This window comes from Periplaneta americana, chromosome 6 (assembly GCF_040183065.1).
Source record: "Periplaneta americana isolate PAMFEO1 chromosome 6, P.americana_PAMFEO1_priV1, whole genome shotgun sequence".
Classification (NCBI taxonomy): Eukaryota; Metazoa; Arthropoda; class Insecta; order Blattodea; family Blattidae; genus Periplaneta; species Periplaneta americana.
In genome coordinates, this window is record NC_091122.1 from 69,652,246 (window position 1) to 69,671,360 (window position 19,115).

At 34.7% G+C, this 19,115-nt stretch overlaps 1 non-coding gene across 1 annotated transcript; it reads left to right on the forward strand.

Moving 5' to 3' along the window:
* Positions 1–8,867: 8,867 nt before the first annotated feature.
* Positions 8,868–8,939, forward strand: TRNAY-GUA (transfer RNA tyrosine (anticodon GUA)). Its single transcript has one exon. It is a non-coding gene; the product is annotated as a tRNA-Tyr (tRNA).
* The last annotated feature ends 10,176 nt before the right edge of the window (positions 8,940–19,115 follow it).

Here is a 19,115-nt window from a genome sequence, read left to right on the forward strand (position 1 = left end):
AGACAGATATAAACCAGGCTCAATTTCACGAATAACGCACGTGATATTGTTCCTTAGGTCATTAACTGTTTCTGGCTTATTGTCGTAAAGCCATTATTTAAAATAACTCCATAAGAAATTGATGGAGGTTCATTGCCGTCCTCACATAAGCCCGCCATCGGTCCCTATCCTGTGCATGATTACACAGAATGATAACGTAAGGAATAATATGTTATTTAATATTAAGTGTATACATATGATCTTTTCTAAATTGAAAAATACAATTAAATTTTCTTATAAAATAGAGGCAAAAGTTTTACCAGCATAAAATGAACATAAAAATTTAGGTTTATTATTTAGGAGTAATTTTACATTTCTTAGTCATATTAATTATATTCTAAATTTGTCCTATAAACGTTTAGGTTTTGTTATGAGAAATTCTTGTAAATTTAAAGTCAAAACTATAATAATTTTGTATAATTCCATTGTTCGATCTAAATTAGAGTATGCTGCTGTTATCTGGAACCCAGTTACTAACAAATATATTCTGTTACTAGAAAAAATTCAAAATAAATTTCTAAAATGGTTACATTACAGACTTTACAATGATTATCCTATCTATGAGAGTTATGCTACAATCCTTCAACATTTCCATTTTACTAGTTTGCAAATTCGACGAAATTGTCAATCTTTAAACTTTCTTTATATAATTAACAATAAGTTGGACTGTGTTGGTTTATTTTATTATATAACATTATATGCACCTAAGCTTAAAACGAAATTTCGAAATTTGTTTTACATACCAAGGACAAATACTGAATCCCACAAAAATTCCCCAGTTTTCCAAATGTTACAGTTATACAATAAATTACACCCTCATCCGAATGTTGATATTTTCAATATGAATTTCTCTAGATACAGAATTATTTGTTATCATATTTTACAGAATATTGTTGTTAGTTAATATGAAGCTACTTTCACACCTTATTTCGATTTCTTTTTTTCTTTCTCTTATTTCTATTTTGTTTCAGTTTTAATAAGTGCATGTTTCCTTTTCCTTGTTTATGTTTTATCAATTAATTTGTTAGTCGTGAACATTGTAATTGGGCTTTGCCTGTTATGTTCAACAACAAATGAATAAATAAATGAATAAATAAAAAATCGTTATGTTCTTTCAGAAATAATTCATCATCATCATCATCATCATCACATTCTTCTTCATCAGGCTCATTTTAAGGTAATTATCTACTTTAAAGAACTGTACTATTATTTTAATTTTTCAGAAATATGATATTGTTTAAATTATTGGAAAACTATGTAATATAGAACTAGTGAACCCCTTGTCATTTTACACACGAACCGCCTCTCACTGCTAGTATTCTTTTGATTTTTGCACACTCACTTGTGTAATTTAACTTGAGTGTTCATCTGGGGAACAAAATTCCATCTGCACAAAAAATGACTTATCCCCCTTTACCCGAACATCACAGAATTGTTGTAACTCTTTTATTCTGTGCATAGCTCGTTTTAGAGTCTCCCGTTACGAAATCGAAATTTACGTTTACGCAACAGCTCATATTCAGGTTGGCACAGTAAAAGTTACATTTTATGAATTTTGCTTTCAATATGCTCGGAACACAAAGGCGTATTGTTATTTTCCTAGAACTGCTCTGTTCCCATACTGGGGGCAAGGTCGTCTTATGTATGTATGGCATACGACGCTTTCATTGACCAACAGCGTTTATCCAGGCAATAATGCTTACAGTTGCGACATCATCACACAATGAGTGGATTGCGTCGGGGTCCTTGCTGTGTGACTCCAACGGAGACAGTTTCGAAGGACCGTCTCTGTCCGAATTGCGTTTGCAAAGTGCCAATCCAATGGTGAAGAGAGAATTCTTTCATTAATTTTTAGTTTTCTACCCAAAGGCAGGTCTTTCAATGCAAACCCAATATTTTCCAATCTTTCCTATTTTTCGCCTTCCTCTTAATCTTCGCAGAGGAGTATGATCCACATACCATAATGTCGTCCATCATCTGACATCTTTTTTGCCACGAACTCTTCTCCCATTCACCATTACTTCCAGTGCATCCTTCAGTACGCAATTTCTTCTTAGCCAGTGATCCAGCCAATTCCTTTTCCTCTTTCTGATCAGTTTCAGCATCATTCTTTCTTCATTCACTCTTTCCAACACAGCTTTGTTCATTTCTGGATGTAACTAATATATGAGTAACATGAAGATTTATTCGATATGGTAAAATATTGTAAAATAAATAGATAATATTACATTCAAAATCATTTATCTATATGTAAAGTAAGAAAATAAAGTGCTGACAAAAAATTCACTTGATCATATTGAAACAATGCAGGAATTTACAAACTACAAGATTATGTACAGTAAGAATACTGAAGGGAAATTCATTAACCAAACCGGCTAACGAAGAAGTTTTCAATTGGACATATGAATAGCCTTTAGAGCTTATTATTGATTAATGGTTCCTAATGGGAAAACACTCCTGCGGAAAGCAAAACTGATAGCACTGTATTACTATTGTACCATTCCTCCAACTTGTGTAATAGCAGCACTTCTGTGATTTCAGACCATTTTGAGGTACTACAAATAATATTTTGTTCAGAGTTAAATTCTGCGGTCGCAAATTGTAAGAAATTTTTTCATGCCAGAAATAATTTTGGGCCCAGATCATGCCTCTTTTCTTTGTGGTGACCTACAACTTGTATTGGTAGGTGATCCTAATACACTCTTTGAATATGGTCCAACAATATGATGAAATAATATTGATGTCGCCTTCCATAGTATTAGAGATATTTGTGGTTATTAATTTTTTTTCACAATTAAAGGGTTCAGAACCATAGTGGGCTAAGCGCCAGTTACTAAAACCGTAGAAAACAAGAGTTAAAATGAATTTATCAACAGTAATCTCACTAGACGTTTTGATTTATCTACAGAAAATCAAAACTCGAGTGGGATTTAATTGACTATTACACGATTAGAAGAAAGTATATGAAGATTAGAAGTAACGAAGTACTCCAATACAATAAAATATTAATTGACTTACGAAAATACAACTGTCTTCAAATGTATTATTGTACCATCTCAACATTACAAATATTACGCTAGATGCATGCTAGATGGCAGTAGTGAGCAATCTTCTCGTCGAGAAGTTCTCGATCTATTATACACGATGGCAATGTTACTAGTCAAGAAGGCTTTGTTGATTCAGTTTCTTTTTTATTAAAATGCAACATTCCACTTCAATTATCCGAATCCCAGTAATCAACGTCACTTGACAGATGATTTTCAATAAATCTTAATATTAAACAATCTCTGATACGTGACTATCCATAATATCATATAGCAGAAGCTATAACATGACCTAACTAATATATACAAGTGTTAGAAAAGTTTTAATTAACGACGATGACATAAAAAATAAACATGAATAATTTTAAAAGGAATAATTATTGAATGTACAATTTTCAAATTTGAATGTGGTTGGTGGTTCAATTGATGTTATATTGGACGTGTGCGTAATAGAAGTGAACTCGTTGATTTAGCCCTACATGGTGTATTCAACTAATTCAGGATTTCCGAATGAATAATTTTAAAAGGAATAATTATTGAATGTACAATTTTCAAATTTGAATGTGGTTGGTGGTTCAATTGATGTTATGTTGGACGTGTGTGTAATAGAAGTGGAACTCGTTGATTTAGGCCTACATGGTGTATTCAACTTATTCAGGATTTCCGAATGGTGCTCTTCATTTATTTGTAAATCGGATTTCAGAAGATGCATATGTATGATCAGTGATTTTTATTAATTCTTGTTCTTGAATGCCCATGCGAGTCATATTTGAAACTGCTGTGCATCGACTGGAGTGGTTTGTAATTATATATATATATATATATATATATATATATATATATATATATATATATATATATATATTTTGACGTCCAGACCAGCGCAGTTTGAAATGCTGGCAAACAAAGAAACAAATGCTAAGGACGCGATAAAATTAAACAAATGCTAGGGACGCGATAAAATTAAACAAATGCTAGGGACGCGATAAAATTGTGCGATAAGCAGCCATGATTGGTTGAAATACGTCCTTTCGTACCGTTTTATTGGTCAAAAGTAGTATGACTTAGTAAGAGTGTAATAGTCACCATAATTCAATGAAAACATATAGCAAGTAATATAAAGCATACACATTCAAACTAAATGATATGTCAATCTTCATTAAACTATGGTATTCACTTAACTTTAACCCTTGCTTTCTCAGTTTTTAATCAATGGTGCTTGGCCCACTATGGCTCTGAACCCTTCAATTGCATTACATTTCATTTTCACCGACAAAATAAATCTCAGTGAATGGTATTTTTTTAACTTTTCTTTCATTTACCATATTTCACTGTTATACATTACAGTTTTTACTGCTATAGGCTATAGTGGATATTTGTTTAATCACACATTACATCAGTGACAGAATATACTAAGCTCGTTCAATATTGAAATAAATAAATAAATAAATAAAGAACTAAATATTTCTCTATAACTGAATGTAACATTATGCATAAGATGTTCGAAGAGTACATGAATCAAGACTTCCGAAACTGAAGTTTTAGTAGTTTCCAAAAAGAAATACGTCCAAAGAAGAGATGGGTGACGCTGGAACAGGCCAAAAGAAGTAACACTAAGTAGATTTACAGTACATAAAATAACTATCAATAAATGAGAGAAGCTTCATCCTTCATCCGGTATTCATATGTCGGTCCATGTATATCATTGTGTACTAACGTCATGAAAACATATCTTCGAACTGGCATTGTTATTTGCAATTGCATTTTATAATGTTCTACTTTGCATGATTTTCGTTCCCAAGTAATTATTCTCGGCAATTTGTTTAATGAATTTCCCTCCAGTATTCTTACATAATCTTGTAGTTTGTAAATTCCTGCCTTGTTTGAATATGATCAAGTCATATTAGTTTGTCAGCATTATATTTCCTTATTTTACGTATAGATCAGCGGTGACCAAAACTCAAACTACAGTGATTACATGCGACAGACAGCCTATTAAGTAAGGAGACGAAGGAAAGTTAGACACTTGGCATGAAAACTATAACCTGTAATAACATCTTGATCAATCCCGCTGATAAAAATCTCAAGCCTTGCTGTATTAATAATGTCACTGCTGTCATCAAGAGCCAGTGAATAATATAGGATTTTTGTTGCTTCTTTTTTAACTTTTCTCTTGAATATAATCAGGAATTTTCTTAATGATTCTCTCGATACTTGGTCAAGAAATTCGTAGTTTTTCAAAATTAAAAACTTCTTATGGACAAGTTATTTAAGCTATTTTAAACATTACTCTTTTGAAAAATTCTGTTCTATTAGAGCACGAGATATTTCAAACCCCATTAGGTAGCTGACTTCCTTACTTTTATTTATGTCATCTTTCTCTTCCTGGCTATGATTTGATACATGTCAATTCCTGGCGTTTAACAGTTCGTTGGCACATAATATTGGATCAGTTTTTCTATAATATTATTATTAAATGTATAACTAATAAATAGTTACCATCATCTAAAGATTAAGAAGATTAAAATTGAGATAAAACCTAATAATTTTATCCGTCTAGGGAGAAGATCTAAAAATATCAATATTCATTCACGTACAGAAGAATTATAGAAATACATACTTAGTGGGCAGTAATAATAATAATAATAATAATAATAATAATAATACATTATTCAGCATTGCAATTAATGTTTCTATATACTCCTAATTGAACCGTTGGGCAAAGTAAACATATTACATTTTGTCCAAGAGAACAACAAAAAAGTTCTCCTGCTGCGCTGCTCATTCGGTCTCAAATTTTGTTAATACTACTGTATCTTCTTTTTATATAGCTTGTATTATTTTATTTGTATTTCTCTTTGTTTGTTTTTGTAATTATATTTCTTTATTCTGTATATTTGAATTTAAATAAATTTAACCACCTCTTACTGCTTGTAGAGACAGAGTTTGTAGAGCGACATGATACCGCCACTGCTTGCCTTCAGTACGTGAATGAAACACACAGCAATGTACACGAAACTCCTTGTACCCGTTTGAATGTCTGTGATTACACGATATAATCACGACACCCGTTTTGGTCACCACTGATATAGATAAATAATTTTGAATATTTCACTATATCGAATAAAACTTCATCTTACTCATATATTAGTTACATCCAGAAGTCAACAAAGCTGTGTTGCTAAGAGTGAATGAAGAAAGAATGATGCTGAAACTTATCAAGAAGAGGAAAAGGAATTGCCTGGGTCACTGTTTGAGAAGAAGCTGCCTTGTGAAGGATGCACCGGAAGAAATGATGAACGAGAGAAGAGTTCGGGACAGAAGAAGATATCAGATGATATACGACATTAAGATATATGGATCATATGTGGAAACTAAAGAGGAAGGAGAAATAGGAAACACTGGAGAATGCTGGGTTTGCAGTGAAAGACCTGCCCTTGGGCAGAGCACTATGAATGAATGAATCCGGAAGCCAGCCATCTCGAAACGAAATTACGGGAGTGCTTTAAACGGATTTGAACAGGTGATGCCAGGTGTAACTGCTGGGTTAAATTAACAATAAATGATCTTTAGTTCAAAATAATTAAATTCTTCCACTTCTCATCCATGCTCCAGGCATTAGACAATTCAGTTATTCGTGGCTTTAGTGGTTATTATTCGTTTCGTAATTCCAGTTGAAAAATTTGTGCCTAGTATACAAGAAAGTTTTCCCGCGCCGTGGCGTAGTGGTCTAAGGCATCCTGCCTGGGACTCGCGTTACGGAATGCGCACCGGTTCCAATCCGCATGGGGGAAGAAATTTTCTCATGAAATTTCGGCCAGTGTATGGGACCGTACCCACTCAGCATCGTGATGGACTTGGGGAGCTACGATATGTAGCGAAATCCGGTTACTCAGACCAGCTATAACGGCTGGGGGGACTCATCGGCTAACCACACGATACCTCAATTCTGGTTGGGTGATCGTCCACCTCTGCTTCTGCATGTGGCCGTGAGGCCAGCAGCCGGCTGGTAGGTCATGGCCCCTCGTGGGCTGTTGCGCCACGGATTATTATTATTATTATTATTATTATTATTATTATTATTATTATTATTATTATTATTATTATTATTATTATACGAAATGTTGTTATCAGGTCGGCTGTTTAATATTGCCCACATTTTGTGATTCGAGAATGTATTAATTATTCCTGAATATTTTCGGGAAATAGATATATTTAGGCAATAATCTATGTTACTGTTCCTCATGTAGTTCCTTCTCGTCACTCCTGTCACAGATCTGAAAAAAGGCTTACTTGAATTTCATTTATAAATCTCGAAGTACCAGAATAATGTACGAAATCGAAATATAAAAATTGGAGATTTATCCTTCGAAGAGGTGGAGAAATTCTGATATCTTGGAGCAACAATAACAAATATAAATAACACTGGGGAGGAAATTAAACGCAGAATAAATTTGGAAAATGCCTATTATTATTATTAGGTTGAGAAATTTTTGTCATCTAATCTGCTGTCAAAAAATGTTAAAGTTAGATACATCAAATATTCATATGTATGAGGTCTCGCCCACCTCATTGAATATTACAGGACTAAAATGAATTAGTCTATTGTATTATTACTATTAAATACGCCGGCGCCGTAGATCGTGTTCCGGCATGGCTCAGTTGGTAAGAGCTCTCTGCGCGCATAACTGAGAGGTCCTGGGTTCGATTTCCGGTGCCGGTACGAAATTTTCTCGTATTTAATAGTCTTAAAGTTAGACTTTATAAAACAGTTATATTACCGGTTGTTCTGTATGATTGTGAAACTTGGACTCTCACTTTGAGAGAGGAACAGAGATTAAGGGTGTTTGAGAGTAAGGTTCTTAGGAAAATATTTGGGGCTAAGAGGGATGAAATTACAGGAGAATGGAGAAAGTTACACAGCGCAGAACTGCACGCTTTGTATTCTTAACCTGACATAATTAGGAACATTAAATCCAGACGTTTGAAATGGGCAGGACATGTGGCACGTATGGGCGAATCTAGAAATGCTTATAGAGTGTTAGTTGGGAGGCCGGAGGGAAAATAACTTTTGGGAGGATAATATTAAAATGGATTTGAGGGAGGTGGGATATGATGATAGAGAGTGGATTAATCTTGCACAGGATAGGGACCGACGGCGAGCTTATGTGAGGGCGGAAATGAACCTCCGGGTTCCTTAAAAGCCATTTGTAAGTATGTAAGTAGACTAATATGTTTGTGTTTCATATTTTCATCCCGTATCTCACACATCTTCACAAAATTTATTGCTAGTATCTTTTGAAGTTTAGATTACGTATAGCATTATATTGATCAGAATATAAAGATTAACACTAGAAATTTATATATATATATTATTATAATGTACCGAAGTACGTATGATATTTCCATGCAGATATTCTGCGTCATCATACGATGAAAGAGTAATGGAACGGAGAAAAATTCTCTCCGGCGCCGGGATTTGAACCCGGGTTTTCAGCTCTACGTGCTGACGCTTTATCCACTAAGCCACACCGGATTCCACCCCGGCGTTGGAAGAATCGTCTCATATATATGATATGCGTAAATCACTTCGTGATTTAAGACGGCGCTTATTCCGTCGGATCCCGGCCAACTAGTCACTCATTACGAGTGCACCTCATCACATGTGTGGACTTCGGTCCTAGGTTCATAGATATCTATGACGTAGTGCAGAGGGCGGCCACTAGAGGGAACCCAAGAGTTGGAACTTAAAACTGAGACGATTCTTCCGACGCCGGGGTGGAATCCGGTGTGGCTTAGTGGATAAAGCGTCAGCATGTAGAGCTGAAAACCCGGGTTCAAATCCCGGCGCCGGAGAGAATTTTTCTCCGTTCCATTACTCTTTCATCGTATCACTAGACATTTAGTTTCATAGTAATCATCTGAATGAGAGTCGAACTGTGTGAAATGGACAGACGAGAGAGAGTCGGTTGAACACATATTATGGTGAAATAATTAACAAGATCTAGGAAATTGTGGTATAAGCTCGTATGTATCATCAAATAAGTCTGCACTGAGCATTAAGTAACTTCTGTTAGAATGGCGAGAGCTTCTCAGAAACAGAAACGTTGGCTTTTCATTAGGCTTAATTCTGATTATTTATGTAAGTTTTCTGCGTAACGTGATGTTTATAAAGCGTAACGGATAGAAAGACGTGGGCACTAAATTACACTAATTTAGATCGCTATACTTTTCTACATGAAGGCTACAAAACAAGCGTAAGATTACCACCGTCATCACTACCGCCTTCATTATCATTATCACCATCATCACATCATCATCATTATCATCATCCACTGTTTGTTATAAACACAATATAAATTTCGTAGTTTATCCGTGAGTCTGTCGGCATGATGAAGCTTTCATATTGCAATATTAATAATGAAGCATGTTAATTTTTCTTGTCAAGAGGTATGACATTCTGGTCTAATATGATGTACTTTTCATCTTTAACGAAAGGAATATCAAAATACAGTTTATTGTGATGTACCGAAGGATTTCTGCATTACCATATGATGAAGGATGTTGGAGCGGAGAAAAATACTCTCCGGCACGGGACTCGAACCCGGGTTTTCAGCTCTACGTGCTGACACTTTATCCACTAAGCTGTCGGATCCTGTCCACTTAGTCACTCATTATTAGGGACCGGATTTTTAGATAATTAAATATTATATTGATTTAAACCTAACCGTATATAAATAACAAATCTTTGCGAATCTTGTATTACCATTAATATATTAAAACTTGATACTACATATTTTTACATATTTACCCCACATTGCATATTATGGCTTGGTATTACATAAATCTACATATTTAGGAGTTTTATTCATTTTTACTTCTCTAAAGGGGGTGGGGGGACTTCTGCTGGGGAAGTTTACAATTTGAAATACACAGATTTAAAAAGCCTTTTTACCTACCCAAGAAAGGATATATTTCGGGACGAAACATAACATTCTTAGTTCCAGGAAGTAATAAATGCACTCACCCCATACCACCCACTTTAAATATTAGTGAACAAAAGGCAACCTTTCTCATACAATCCCTTGTATTGTAAAAATCACTCAGAAAGTAGCGTTGCCTTCATGTGGTGGAGTCGGACGAGGACGACATGATTTGTCTCGAACTGTAATTGTTCTGCACACATCTTAACAAGCCATTTCCATACAATTTGCAACCTTACCCACCCTCTTCCTAATCCTTCCAGGGAAAACCCGTGTCAAGTCTGGCATGAGCCGCAATAAAGTAGCCGACTTTTGAAAAGGAGCTGAAGTAAAGGAACAAACTGGAAACATGTTGAAAGATTAAAATAAATAGCTTTTCAGGTTATTGCTTGACCTCTTTACTTTAAATTTAGTAGACCTATACGGAAATGGGATTTTCCGAGCAATTATGGTTCTCGGCTGGAATAATCCTACCTTTCTGAATGAGACAGGAACAACAGTTTGTAAATGTCTATAGTTTTAGATTTTAGTAGGTACTTTCTTTCTTACAGGGAGCAGCTAAAATGTGTATGTCCCACATCTCCTCTAATTTTCTCCTAATCCAGTACAGCGAAACAGTGCTGTTGTGTCATTCATTTCACTCAGTTCTCTAGTTTTAGTACTTGCAGTATAAAGTGCAAGTGAGTTTATCTACTGATTTTGACTAACTAACTAACTATAATGGCCCCTGTATCTTCAACCCTAACGACAAAAAAATAAAATCATGGATTGCGTTGGACGAAGCTTTCACTACAGATAGGAAAATAGTAATGTGCCAAGTGTGCGGTAAAAAAGTCGGGTGCTCTGTGAAATCACAACTGGAGAGTCTTACCTATCCTATACCTGCCAGATATTGATATTAAATATTTTCATGATTTTACATATTATGTTACATATTCAGCTCATTTTTCTCATTATGTACATATTTCTCACCTTGATATTACATAGAAATCCGGTCCCTACTCATAATGAGTGCACCTCTGCACATAGTGTGTTGGACACCGTGCCACCGTCACACATCTGTGACACAGTGCATGAAGTTTAGCCACTAAAGGGAAACCGATAGGTGGAACTTAAACTGAGAGGATTCAATCCGGCATCGGGACTGGAATCCGGTGTGGCTTAGTGGATAAAGCGTCAGCACGTAGAGCTCAAAACCCGGGTTCGAGTCCCGGTGCCGGAGAGAATTTTTCTCCGCTCTACCCATCCTTCATCATAAAATACAGGCTGTTTGTATCATTTTCCAGTGCTCTTTCAGTATTATACCTATGTGTAATACGGTATACTTGCATCCTTCTAAGCTATTTCTCATCGCAGGAAATTTTCAGCCACATTAATTCAGTACAGGTAATCTAGTTTTTGTAAGTAATTTTAATTCCGCTAAGGTAAATTTTCTTGGGAAATGCATATATTCTGCAATTTGAAATAATTTATTATTATTCATATAGGCCTAGTTTTCTCTAAGTTAGATCAGTTGTTAACCTGTTCCGGCCTAACTTTTCTAATAATCGCTTTATAGGAATTTCCTGTCTTTTTCCTTTTGGTAAATTACATAATGCTGTAAAATTTTGGTTTATGTATTTCTTTTCATTCAGTCTACATGTTTACAGCATTTTGTTTTTATAATTTTCGATTATTTTCTGATACAGAACTATGTAGGCCTAGTTTCGGTTCTTCTGGAGCATACATTTTATTATTATTAAATTATTATTATTATTATTATTATTATTATTATTATTATTATTATTATTATTATTATTATTGTCTTTTCATAGGTATTTTCTGTTATTTTTTCCTTTTTGGGTATATTCCTGTAATATTTTCAAATATCTGTTTCTTGTCATTGTGTCTCCATATTGAAACCATTTTGTTTTATAATGTTCGTTTATTTTCTAACACATGAACTATGTATTTTTCATTCTTTTGTAATGTACGCAATATTATTATTATTATTATTATTATTATTATTATTATTATTATTATTATTATTATTATTATTATCTTTTCATAGGGTCTTTCCTGTCATTTTTCGTTTTGGGGTATATCCCTGTAACATTTTCAATTATCTCTTTCTTGTCATTGTGTCTCCATGTTGAAACCATTTTGTTTTATAATATTCGTTAATTTTTCTAACACATGAAGTATGTATTTTTCATTCTTTTGTAATGTACGCAATATTATTATTATTATTATTATTATTATTATTATTATTACTATTTTTATCTTTTCATAGGTCTTTCCTGTTATTTTTCGTTTTGGGGTATGTCCCTATAACATTTTTTCAATTATCTGTTTCTTGTCTTTGTGTCTCCATGTTGAAATCATTTTGTTTTATAATTTTCGTTTATTTTCTAACACATGAACTACCGGTATGTATTTTTTATTCTTCTACAAAGTACACATTATTATTATGATTATTATTGTTATTATTATTATTATTATTATTATTATTATTATTACTATTATCTTTTCATGGATGTTTCCTGTTATTTTTTCTTTTGAGGTACATCCCTGTAACATTTTCAAATATCTGTTTCTTGTCATTGTGTCTCCTTGTTGAAACCATTTTGTTTTATAATGTACGTTTATTTTGTAACTCATGAACTATGCATCTTTCATTCTTCTGCAATGTACGCAATATTATTATTACTGTTATTATTATTATTATCTTTTCATAGGTCTTTCCTGTAATTTACCGTTTTGGGGTATATCCCTGTAATATTTTCAAATAACTGTTTCTTGTCATTGTGCCCCCATTGTTGAAACCATTTTGTTTTATAATGTTCGTTCATTTTGTAACACAAATGTACGCATTATCATTAATTATTATTATTATTATTATTATTATTATTATTATTATTATTATTATTATGTTTTCATAGGTCTTTCCTGTCATTTTTCCTTTTGGGGTATAGAATATAGACAAGATATGAAATTTGTTAACCCTTAAATTGGCAAAACTTCATTTCTCACACTAGTTTATTAAACCGTGCCGGAATGGAAAGAAAACAACTATCGCAATGTCCATATTTTATATGTTGTACAATATTATATGTAATATTGTGAAATTTAAATTTTTCTACCAATTCTTTTCTATTGTTCTATTAAAATTATAGCAGATAGCCTATTAACCTGTTGTATCCTATAGGATAGTTGCGAATTTGAGGGTTAAAACGTGTGATAGTGGGGTGGTAATTGGTAAAAATAAGTCGTTGAATTCACCATCGCATTAACTAGTATTTGCCTTCCAGTTTTGGAAAATCTCTTAAAAACCCAAGTACGTAAGGAGCGAGATTGGGATTCGAACCGAGGCCCAGTCGTAGCTTCGGACGAGTCCATCTTTCTGCCTCTTGACCTATGCCGCCGCTCCGGTGGCTAATTCTGTCATTCTAATCTGTTCAGTTAATGTGAGCAGCAAAATGTGTCGCCGGTTGGGAAACTACTCGAGAAGTGCTGTAGTTGCGTACGTAGGCTACTGTATCTCGCAAGTGCACTGTGCAGCCAGTCGGTTTCACTCGAACCTACTTCCTTCCTGCGAGACCCAGCTGATCTTCCACACTCATTTTACATAACAACGGGAGGAAACAGATCAAGGTTGTCGGTTGCTATAGATGCTATAGACGTAACAAGTGTTGTTATATTGCTGCACTTGTTGTTAAAAGATCCGTGAGAACTGAGGAGGATGTTTCTATGGTAACGGGACAATGGAACACAGGAAATACCATTGTTCCGTGTAGTCACGGAATAGGATCAAGCAAAAGCTAGCTACTTGGTCTATTGCCGCTGTTCACTGGGTTACGTGCTCGAAGTAGTCTCAAGGACGTTCCACTGCATCGTTTTCACCCTCCCTCTCCCTCCAAGAACGATTTTAGCAACACAGAGACCGACCTTGCACTCATTTCCCACTCCACGATCTTATCCACGCTGGATGAGCACCTCAAATAAAAAGAACAATGATTACGCCTCGTTTCTTTTGCTTTATAAAAATGTGGGATGTTCCGACAGTATTACGTAACGCGTGCTCATTGGGGTGTACAGCAAGCTTGTTAATGAATGTAACCACAATACCCACAATTTTGTAATCATAATCTATTTAGTTTAATTATAATACTGCCACTCATCTCTCACAACTTTGTAAATTAATTAAACACATTCTGATTTCAATTTATCAGTACTTATATTTCTGAATTGCCGCCACAGTGGCCTAGTGGCTAGAGCTCTGGATTTATTACCATATGGACTCAGGTTCGATCTCCGGCGTAACCCCGATTTATAACTTGTGTTGGGTAAACCCGTGGTTCAGGTAGCAGAGGGGAGCTCCGGTTCCCCCGTGGCATACTAACAAATCTCCATAATCATCTAATCTGATCACGGCTGTACGTAGACCAGTCTCCTATGACGCACCCTGGGCAACGAATCTGTCGGTAAATTTGTCTACATAACTGGCTCCATATGAGTGAATGACGTAAGTGAAGTACCCGCCATTAGTTATACACCACACACACATAGGCTTATTCATAAGCCCGCGAAACATTAAAAAAAATTCACCACTAATAAACTAAGCGACGAATATCAAATTTTATTATACTTAAATAGAGGTAAACTCACCAAGTTTTTTTTATTTTTATTTATATTACATATTTCACAATTCAATGTGTCAATCTTTGCAGATATGGCAGATATTTGTGTGATAATCCATTTCATCCTATGTGCATACCAGCATATCACGATCGACCACCTATGGAGTAACGGTTAGCGCGTCTGGCCGCGAAACCAGGTGGCCCGGGTTCGATTCCCGGTTGGGGCAAGTTACCTGGTTGAGGTTTTTCCGGGGTTTTCCCTCAACCCAGTATGAGCAAATGCCGGGCAACTTTCGGTGCTGGACCCCGGACTCATTTCACCGGCATTATCACCTTCATCTCATTCAGACGCTAAATAACCTAAGCTGTTGATAAAGCGTCGTAAAATAGCCTACTAAAATAAATAAACGATCGACCAACCCACAGCAGCGATGACACATATGCGAAGATCTTGAAAATTACCGGGAGACAAATATTCACAAGAAAAAGTCACACAGGGTTAAATCTGGGGACCAAGGTGGTCACTGAATTAACGTGTCATCTTGTCCCATGCGCTCTATCCACCTTTGTGGTAGATTTTGATTGAGTTTTTGGTAATGAGTTGGACAGTCGTCTTCTTGAAAGATGTAACCATTACCCCTGTCTTCTTTCAGCTGTGGCATCAGCCAGTTTTCCAACATGTCCATGTAAATCCAGAATTTTTACTGTAGGAAACAGGTGCTGGCTTCTGGAATTATTTTCGAAATCGTCGCTGTACAGTGATAACGGGCGAGGTTCATGCATATTTCAACACAAAATGACTCCCCTCACATTTACTGAACACCATATTTGTTACTACTGACCCCTGGCGGCAAAGCATGCCAACTATGTGCGCGGACTTTTCCTTTAAAAATCTTGGAGAGTTTTTCTCTCTGTCAGCGTAAGAATTACCTCCATTCATTGCATAATCCATTTACGATGAATTTTTCTAAGTTTCACGGAGTTATGAATAACCCTGTATATTTAAAACGAGAAGCAAAAATTAGATTATATAAATCTGTAATAAACAGTTTGTAATTTACATGCCTGAAATACTCACTGATGTAACTAGAACGAAACAACCGCAATTAAAATTCTAAGAAAAATAGTTGGGGAAACTAGATTCGCTCAGATTAGGAATTAATATGTTACACAGCAATATATGAAAGTAAACCTACAGGAGAAGGGAAGATAAGTTAATAGAAGTTCTGAATGGAAAGTGCATGTGTCCGGAGTTGCTGTATACACTAACGCCAGAGTTTTTAAAGACAGCATCCCGAACGACAACAATAGCTCAGACAGAACTCGTAAACGATGACTCAACTCTATTTGCTTGGAAACCTACATCGCAGAATGTGTTTACATATTCTAACTCTTCATTATCTGTTACAATCTCACTTCTTGTGGGTTCTTTACGCACAATGTCGAAGTCTTAAATTTTATGGTAAGAAGTTACTTATAAAAAATATTTGAAAGAAAAAAACTGTTCAGAAGAATAGGTTGTAAGACATGTTATCCTCGGTAATACTTTTTATTCAGCAGTTCTTAAATCCTTTTGGAATATATTTGAATCGTTTATTGTAAAAACACCACAACTGACAATTTTTACAAAATGCGTTTTTTGTGGATTTTGATTGTCAGCATGAATGCGCATCTTTTGATATAAAAACCTTATATCTAGCATGACTGTAACATGTAAAAAATTGGACAAGAAATATGCATTTATTGTAAAAACCCACACAAGTAACATCATACATGGTGTTTTTAAAATAAACTAGTCTGCCACAATAACTGACAGCAGCACTGTCGCACCCAACAGCTGATTTCAGTCACAGCCGGATCAGTGTTTTGTTCTGTCTATTGCTGATTAAGTGTTGCCCTTACTATTATTATCTGTTTTGAGTGCTTTGTTACAAGATGGTTAGTTCAAGTGATGAAAATGTGCTAATGAGGATTATTGAGAACTCGTCGAAGTTCAAGGTAAAACGAGTCACAGCTAATCATGTGGTCAACTTCAAAGCTTGTTGGCGAAAATTTTATAAGCTATCTAGCATGTCTGATTTATCTTCTGGCCGTGGTGTACCAAAGGATAAAAAGGTAAATTTTAAAATTTTGAAGGTGAATGAGTTTTTTTACTGCAATGAAAAAAAGGTAGAGTTCTTTGTAAAGAGTTCATTGACAGCATTGTGCCGGCAGAAGTGTTTACCATTCCAATTCCTGAGAAAAGTGTTTGTGCTGAAAATTTACCGTTTGAACTGCCAACAGACCTAGCTTATAACAGTTCGACGCTACCAATCAATGTTAAAAAATGGAGGACCTTAAGAAGATTTTGCAGTACATACCGGATGAAGTGAAAGGATTCTACAGAGAACTGTACACATGGCCTACCACCAACAAAGATAGTAATGACAGTGGAAGCGAACACTAGAAAAATAATGTCCTGATAAGAATAATGTCACAACAGAAAACACTTTTTTTTTTATTTATTTTATACTGTAGTTTTCACATAGATTATAAAGTTTGTTCATACTTTCATTCACTCTGATACTTGGAAAAAAGGCAATGCTTTGCTTAGTTTAGTTTGTTTGTTGGAAAAACCCTATAACATCCTTATTATTTAAATTTTTAGGGACTTTACATGTATTATAAAACACAATTAATGGTGAATAAACCTCATATTTAGCAACTAATATCACTTGTTAAATACATTTTGACAATAAAAATAAAAGTAATGAAACTAAATAGTTTTTATTGGTTTCCCAAAAGTTTTGTTTTTGTCACTTGTGGGGTTTTAGAAATAAATGATTAATTTACTTCTATTCTAAAATATTTAATTGATTCATGTATTAATTCATATGTAACTTTTTCTCATACTATTGTACTTTTGGCCCATGTCCCTTCACTCTTATAATGGTTATGAATCGACAATCATGGAAGTAGCAAAACTTCGTAGTTATATGGGCAGTACGACGAAAGATGGTGATAGAACAACATAGGACAATTACACAGCAAGGGACGTAGCCTACGCCCAGACATTTTAAAAGGGAAGAAAATATCCACTTTCGTGTCAGAAATCCAATCCAGGTTCGCTGAATTTTTATTTCAAATGCTACCACTTGCACCACAAAATACCATTCCAACGATGCATACATTAAGTCATAATTTAGATTACAGTGGCATTTCTGATTTCTGCATTAACTTTTTTAAATTTAAATTCCTTTTCCATACGCCATATTCAGGGACAGGTATTTATGGATATTAATTTTAGCATTTGTATTTTTTAATAGCGGTGTCGGCGGAAATTGTTGGAGATTGATTTCTACTCTCGGCGGAGATTAATGGAAATTTAGAAAATACAATTATTTTGGAATTAGAGTATTTACTCAGTACGAATATTGCTTTCCAAATAATTAACATTGAAGGTTCGTTGGATTCTATGCAGTATGGTCAATAGGCAATATTTGTTGGATTGAGACTGTATTTAATAGACATTCATTAAAAGTGGGGGTGGGGGAACTTGCAGCCCTCAAAATAACACTTTCAAATTATTAGTGAAATGTTGAATTCTCCGTCTTTTGAGTTCACTAATGTAATCAGAGCACCTGGACTACCATGTAATGGATATATAACAAATTCAAGTGAAAAAAATTCAGAAAAAACTCAGAATATGAATTTCGCTATGAAACGACGCAATAATAATAATTCGCGAATGTGCTCATATTTCGCTATTAGAACTCTATTTCGCGATTTGTCGCGATTGTTTTATCCGAATATTATTAATCAGAATCACTTAATTCGTAAAGATTAATATAAATAAATTGTGTATCTATTATGTCGTGATTTTCGCGATCTCCATAAATACCCGGCCCTGGATATAACTTTGAAATAAAGAAATGTTTCATATACTGTATGTAGCCTGTTTTGCTTTTTGTGTTTTTCATAAATACAATCATATTGAAAAAATCTTTAACGTTTGTGTAAACAGGGTTACTTTTATATAATCTCAGCAGATAGTTTTAAGTTTATTATCTACGAGTTACGGATCTACGTTGGCATGCCTTTTCGCGGGAGTCCGTTAGGGATTGTTTTCCACTTTCAAAACAGTGTGTGCAGGTTTATGAGATTCATCATCTTGTACTGTGGTTATTTTAAATGCATATTCTGCTGTGTGTCTGTCTATATTTTGTGCCTAGTGTAATTCAAGTAGTATAACATATAATTTTAATGTGTATGTTAATCCAGAGGTTTTAATATTAGGATAATATAAAAAAATATACTGTAGTTATATCACAGTCTAGTATATACAGTCACGAAGCTTGAGTTCTGAGGGTGCTAGGAACAAAAGACTGTGCCGGTACTATTTCGCATTGTCTGTAATGAGGCGATATTAGCCATCCTAGGGGTCAGCAACT